Raw genomic sequence first — 7401 nt, 5'->3', positions numbered from 1 at the left:
TAACATTTCCTAGTCGGCCTAAGGTTGGGAAAATCAGTCTATCAACCCCAATTAGCAAGTATATAAATGAATTTTTCCTCTCTCATTTGAGTATGAGGGAAAAAGGTGGAAACGATACTCAAGCATTCAAGCATTCAAACATTCCTTCAAGCAATTGATCATTCTAAGTCTCCATTCAAGGCTAAGTGTTGCATTCAAGACAAGGATTCAACCATTGAAGAGGAGATCACAGGCTACAACATACAACATACAACAAACAACAACATCTATACCTTCGCATATAAGGATACAAACATCCTTACAACAAGGTACTAGTACTTGTTTTACATTACAGTCATTTACATTTACAACATTTCTCATTTCTTGGTTAATTCCAAAACCGGGGTTTGACCTAAGGGCAAACCCCTAATCCCTAACCCCCTAATCGTCTTCGCTTTTCTGTGTGTAGGTTGCAGGTATGCGGCTGAAATTGAAGATCTGGAATCCTTGTGCACAGACGAACAGATCCCCCTTCGTTTCGCGGATTTTTCGGAGGACCGTGTGCACGCCGGGCGCCATCGTCCTGTCAACTTTTGCTCAAATTTGTAGGACAGCACCGTCTCGACATTTTACTGCTAATTCCAGGTCCGCAGCTTCATATCATATCCCCATCTCAGTTTATAAGCGAATCTTTCTCACTTTCTATGTATTCCTAGCTTAATCATTCTATCTACATTCTTTACAAAAGAGGGTATCCTTGCTGTCTTAACCCTTGAAACTCATATAGAATCCAATCTTGCCTTGTGTGGGATTGGATCTTGTGGGTTTCAACCCCTCTTTTGAATGTAAAGTCTCCCCTAAGTGAAAACCATCAACCCTAGTGAATCTCCCTTCTCTCTCCTTGGAGTTGGGGAGGGGAGAACAACTAGGGTTCGATTTTTCCGCTTTACATTTTGGTGAACCCGACGTGAACATCCTCATTCTGATTATTCATGGTTAGATCTGAAAATTGGATTCCTTGATTACATTTCCATGTTTGATCTTTTGCAAAATTTTAGAGGTTAATTGCATAAAAACCCTAAATTTTCTTTTTAGTAATTGAGCTTGTGAAATGTTTAATTGTTAATGCTTGTTTCAGATCTGCCCTTCTATTACAAATTATCAATTCATATTTGTGCTTTAATTTTGAAAATTAAGTGGTTAAGTGTCAAAACCCTAATTTTTGAAACCCTCTTGATTCAACCTTTGTCCAACAATTTCACTGATCAAAACATCTCCAAATCAGCTGTAACTTTGGATTCCGCAATAAAATCATAATATCTTTCATCCTTGAAAATTTGGAAAAAAGTTGCGAGGACCGTGTGCACTCCGAGCACCATCGTCCCCGACATTTTTTCCGAAATTTCGGGAGCTAGATCTTACAGTATTTTTCTGCTAAAATCCAGAATTTGGGCTGATTTTATCAATTTTAACACCTTCAAAATTACAGTCAAAGTTGGTCTAGCGATTGCTTGAATTGAGGCTTCTAATCATTCAAAAATTGTTGAAATTGAAATTTGTGTCAAAATTGTGTTTCTTACAGTCCTAAATTTGAAAAGTGTGTTATCATTCATTCGAAATTTCAGTGCTTTATTCAAATTCTTGCAATTTGTGACTTTTGAAATTAAGTGCTTAATTACAACAACTTTGATTTCCGCTTTCAAAATTGAATTTTGCATGAAATTGAGTCAATTTTCAAATTTCAAAACTTGCATTGCTTTTGGTATTCCCTCTAAAATCATAAAATTCAAAATTTTAGTTTCCCTCTCTTTTTCAAAATTCAAATTTTGCATTTTTCGACAATCTTGGTAGGGTTCAATTTTGAGATTGCAACTTTAATTTGGCCTATCTACAGATCGTAAAATCACTCAATTTTTTCAGGTTAGCTGTAAAATCATCATAACTTTCATCCCTGCAAATTTCGAAAAAAGTTGCGAGGACCGTGTGCACCCCGAGCGCCACGGTCCTGGACATTTTTTTCTGAAATTTCGGGAGATTGTCCTGATTGTATTTAACAGCTTAAATCTAGAAGATTGGCTGATTTTACTGAAATTTGCTACCTCTAAAATTCAAAATCTTCTCTCTTTCTTTAGTGCATGAGTTTTACAACAATAAGCCCTACTTACACTATTCCCGTTAGACGAAGCCTTAGAATTAAGTCCTTCCAAGGTTTAATTACTGAGGAGATGGAACCTAATTTGAATGGCCTTTTTAACGAGGACATGGGTAATTCCTCTAATCCTCTTAATGATGAAGAAGCTCTCCATGAGGTTTCTGTAGAACAACTTTCAAAATTGGATAACCAATTTGACGATTTTCGACAATGGATGTCTCAAGAATACCTTGATAGTCAATCTCTTCCTTTAATTGAGGGTCTAAAACGTATGCTTCAAAGTGATAAGAATGGAATTGATATTTTGCGTGGTATTGCACACATTGTGGATTCAAATGTGATGCCTATGAAAAGTTGTGCCGAAACCTTAGGTTATACACAACCTCCTACTCAAGACAATCATTCTATTCCTTTGATGACTTCTATTGCTAGTATACCTACTTTTACATCAAACATAATGACTACTTCAATACAAGACATCCCTCCTATGATCACTAGTCATGGGGGCAATCCCTCTTCTTCAATCAACCCTCTTCCTTCATTCAATCCAACTTCTTCATTCATTCCTTCAATAAGTGTTCCTATTGTATCTCCACAAATGAACATGATGCAAGGGGGCAATTCGTTTAACCATTCCATTCCTCCTTGTAGTGTTCCTCCTTTCCAATCATCTCCTATGACTAACTATCATAGTGTCCCACCACCTTACTCTCTACCTTCTTTCAATAACATAACACCTCCATCACAATCTAACACGTCTAATATGAACTCTTCGACTGAAGCGACCATTAACAATCTTGCACAAACTGTCTCTTCTTTACAGCAACAAATTGCCTCTATGAATCAATCTAAGTTTAGTTTGCCCACATTTGATGTTGCGAGCCCACTTTCTCTTGACATTGTTCGAGCTATTCCCCCTAAACATGTTGAAATTCCGCATTTGGAGCTTTATAATGGTAAGGGTGATCCTCTAACACATGTTAAGACCTTTAAAACAATATGTACTGATTTTGCTTATGACCAAAGGTTGCTTGCAAAACTGTTTAGTAGAACATTAAGAGACAAAGCCCTACAATGGTATTGCTCGTTGCCTTCCTATTCTATTACTTCTTTCGAACAACTTGCAAATGCTTTCATTCAACAATTTCAAAACAATATAAGTCCTAAAGTTACTTTGATTGATTTAATGCATTGTAAACAAGGTGTTAAAGAAAAAGTGACTGATTTCATTGGTAGATATAAGCATTTGTATGCTCAAATTTCTTTTCCAGTGCCTGACAATGATATTCAAAGAATCTTTATTTCTAATTTACAAAAAGACATTAGAGAAAAACTCCTGTTTTTTGAGTTTACTTCTTTCCAACAGTTGTGCGCAACTCTTCACAATTATCAATTGACTGTGAGTCAAATGGAACAATCACATCCTATGGCTCCGAGTGATAAGGGTGATAGTAGTCAACAACCATTTGGGAATTTTAAACCGAACAGAGAGTCCATCAAATTCAATGAAAACATCATCAACAACAATGTGAATGCAGCATCAGGTGTGCCTCCTATTTCTAAGTTTTTCAAGAAAGAAAGAAAGTTTACTCCTTTGAGTGAATCATTGCATAGTATTATGAATAAGTTATTGGAACAAAATGTGCTTACTCTTCCTCCTATAAGGAAAATAGATCCTGCAAAGATTACTTCACCTTATTTTGATAACAAATCTTTTTGTCAATTTCATCGTCAACCTGGGCATGATACTGAAAAATGTTTTGCTTTAAAGGGTAAAATTCAAGATTTGATTGATGATAATACTATCTCTATTTCTGGTGTGAATGATAAAGGCAATACATCTGTAGCTCCTCCTAACCAAAATCTTTAGATTTTTACTGATCCATTACCTTCTCATACCTCTAATGCGATTGATACTACTGATTCCTCTGTCTCGCCTGATGATCTTGTGTCTATGACTCCGAATGTGATTAACTTTGTAGAGCAGCAGAAAATCCCTAAAGAACTTTCCATCACCTTTGATTCTAGCGAAACTATCAGAGCACCTGATGGTCCTTTATATATAGTTGCAAAAGTCAAAAATACACCTTGCCGTGGAGTGCTTATTGATCCTTCTTGCATGGTTAATGTCATTACTGAAGAATTTCTTTTTACTTTGCAATTGAATCAAGTGATCTATGACAAAACAGATGTGATTGTGAAATTATTTGATGCATTTTCTTCTCCTGCAATTGGTTCTATTACATTACCTATTGAGGTCCATAACAAATCCCTTGATGTGGACTTTGCTATTATTCCATCATCCGAAAAATTTCGTGTGAAGCTAGGCTATCCTTGGCTCTCTTCCATGAAAGCTATTGCTTCTCCTATTCACAAGTGTTTGAAATTTCCCCATAATGGTGAAGTTGTTACTGTCAATCATAGTCTCTTTAAACCAGCTGAAAGAACTTCTAGTGTTCCTATTGATTATTTTTGGCCTAAACAATTCCAATCTCTTCCTCCGCGAAGTGATCATCTTTTCAAATCTTATCAAAAGTGGAAAAAAGATATGATCCTATCTCTAAGTGAACCTAGAACACCCAAACTTGACGTTCCTATCATTCTTGAGAAGGAAGTTCTTCCTTTGAAAGATAAAACTAATGTCTTTCCTCAAGAAGATTCCCAACCCATCCCTATGGATGTGACTATGCCTATATCTAATAAACTTCCTAAAAGTAGACCTATCCCTCCTCGTCAGGATGGACTTGGTCTCCTTCCTAAACCGAGTATTCCTCCCTTATATGGAGCAGTTCCTCCTCCTTCCTCTTATGGAGAGAAGAGACCTTCCTCTTCTCCTATTTTTCAGCCTAAGAGACCACAACCTAAACACCCAAGTGATAAGGATGAGAACATTCCTCCTCCTCAATCTTCTCAACTTCCTACTAAGACTAGACAAAATCGTTCTGCATGTGAACGCCGGCGAAAGCATCATCTTAGAGCTCAGGCAGCTGCTTCTCAAACTTTGCAATCCCCAAAAACACCTTCAACTAATATTATTCCATTTTCTCCTCAGCCGGAAATTGAGCCAAAATCTCCTAAACATAAGATGCATGATGGTCTTGATCTTGTGCGAGTTAAAGACCCTATTTTTATAAATCTTGATGATGATATAGATGAAAATGTTACTTCTCTTGCTTCTGATAGTGAATATGAACTTGTTGATATTGATAGCCATTTATCTAATGAATTTTCTAAAGCACTTATCCTAGCTCCTAGACAAGAACAACGTGGCTTGGAACATGAACATAGCCCTTGTTTGGATCTTGTGATAGCTCCATCTGTTGTGTTGAATGTTCCTCCTCTAGCGTGTTCCCTGCCTTCCCGAAACATTGATCAGCAAGATTGGGGGGTAGATGATGTGCTAGACTAGTTCATTAGCATAGCAGATTCTCTCCTCCTCTCTTTCTTTTGTTACTTCTTCTATATGTTATTCTCATTCTTCTATTTGTTGTCCTTAGTGTTGTCTACTTGAGGACGATGCAAAGCATTGAGATCTCTTTGGTCTCTCTCATGTTGACTCAAAAGACAAATGTGTTCCCTTCTTCTAGGTGACCTTCCTTGATTGGGGAATGAAGAACAATTATGCATACATACATATGATATACATGAATTATCATACAGCATACTGACCCCGAGGAAAGCGAAGTCACCTTGTGCTTTGTGTTTTGTGTCTATTATCCTTGGGCTTATCTCACACTTGGGGGCTAAATCCTTGTGATAACGTGCTCCTTTCTCATTTCTTATATGTATCACCACCTTAAAGCAATCACCCCCGGTGAGGCATGTGCGATCGCTTTAACGTAGGGGGGCATACATCCCGTTCATATCTTTTCAAGATACTTAAAAATTTCTCGACAAATTTAGCTTTGCCTTGAAAATTTTTGATATCTTTCTTGCATGACTCATAGTGAGGGAACCTTACTACTGATAGTCATGGTTCTCCCTCGTGATCTTCCCTTTTACTTTGTCAATCGAAGTCGTAAGATCCTTAGTTCACTGGGGGCTTGGTGTATCTTGCCTCCTTGACGTGGTGAAAGTTTTTCAATGTTGTTTCCTTGTACTTACTGGAAGTATGAGCGTACGCTTATACTCCGGCTAAAGTGGGGGCTAAATGTAGCATCCTAAAATTGTGACACTTGCAATTTCGACCGTATTAGGGTCTTCACGATGGCGACGCAACATTGAACCTGAATGGAGACCTCGAAACCTGTTTATGACATCAAAATTTGCATTTTTCCAGCACCCTGCCTGATCCCTCCTTGCACCCTGCTGTCATGGGAGGTGGGACCAGAGCGCCCAGCGCCCTGGTCCCCCAGGACCATGGCGCTCAGCGCCCTGGTCCCTGGCCCTATTTTGGGCCCGGTCTCCTATGGGATTTCGGGTCTTTTTGTTTGCAAATTGGAAAATAACATTTCTTGGTTGGCCTAAGGTCGGGAAAATCAGTCTATCAACCCTAATTGGCAAGTATATAAATGACATTTTCCTCTCTCATTTGGGTATGAGGGAAAAAGGTGGAAACGATACTCAAACATTCAAGCATTCAAGCATTCAAGCATTCAAACATTCCTTCAAGCAATTGATCATTCTAAGTCTCCATTCAAGGCTAAGTGTTGCATTCAAGACAAGGATTCAACCATTGAAGAGGAGATCACATGCTACAACATACAACATACAACAAACAACAACATCTATACCTTCGCATATAAGGATACAAACATCCTTACAACAAGGTACTAGTACTTGTTTTACATTACAGTCATTTACATTTACAACATTTCTCATTTCTTGGTTAATTCCAAAACTGGGGTTTGACCTAAGGGCAAACCCCTAATCCCTAACCCCCCAATCGTCTTGGCTTTTCTGTGTGTAGGTTGCAGGTACGCGGCTGAAATTGAAGATCTGGAATCCTTGTGCAGAGACGAACAGATCCCCCTTCGTTTCGCGGATTTTTCGGAGGACCGTGTGCACGCCGGGCGCCATCGTCCCGTCGACTTTTGCTCAAATTTGCGGGACAGCGCCGTCTCGACATTTTACTGCTAATTCCAGGTCCGCAGCTTCATATCATATCCCTATCTCAGTTTATAAGCGAATCTTTCTCACTTTCTATGTATTCCTAGCTTAATCATTCTATCTACATTCTTTACAAAAGAGGGTATCCTTGCTGTCTTAACCCTTGAAACTCATATAGAATCCAATCTTGCCTTGTGTGGGATTGGATCTTGTGGGTTTCA

This window comes from Cryptomeria japonica, chromosome 11, assembly GCF_030272615.1.
Source record: "Cryptomeria japonica chromosome 11, Sugi_1.0, whole genome shotgun sequence".
Taxonomy (NCBI): Eukaryota; Viridiplantae; Streptophyta; class Pinopsida; order Cupressales; family Cupressaceae; genus Cryptomeria; species Cryptomeria japonica.
The sequence above is the reverse complement of the archived record's forward strand: the minus strand, read 5'-3'. Positions refer to the sequence as shown.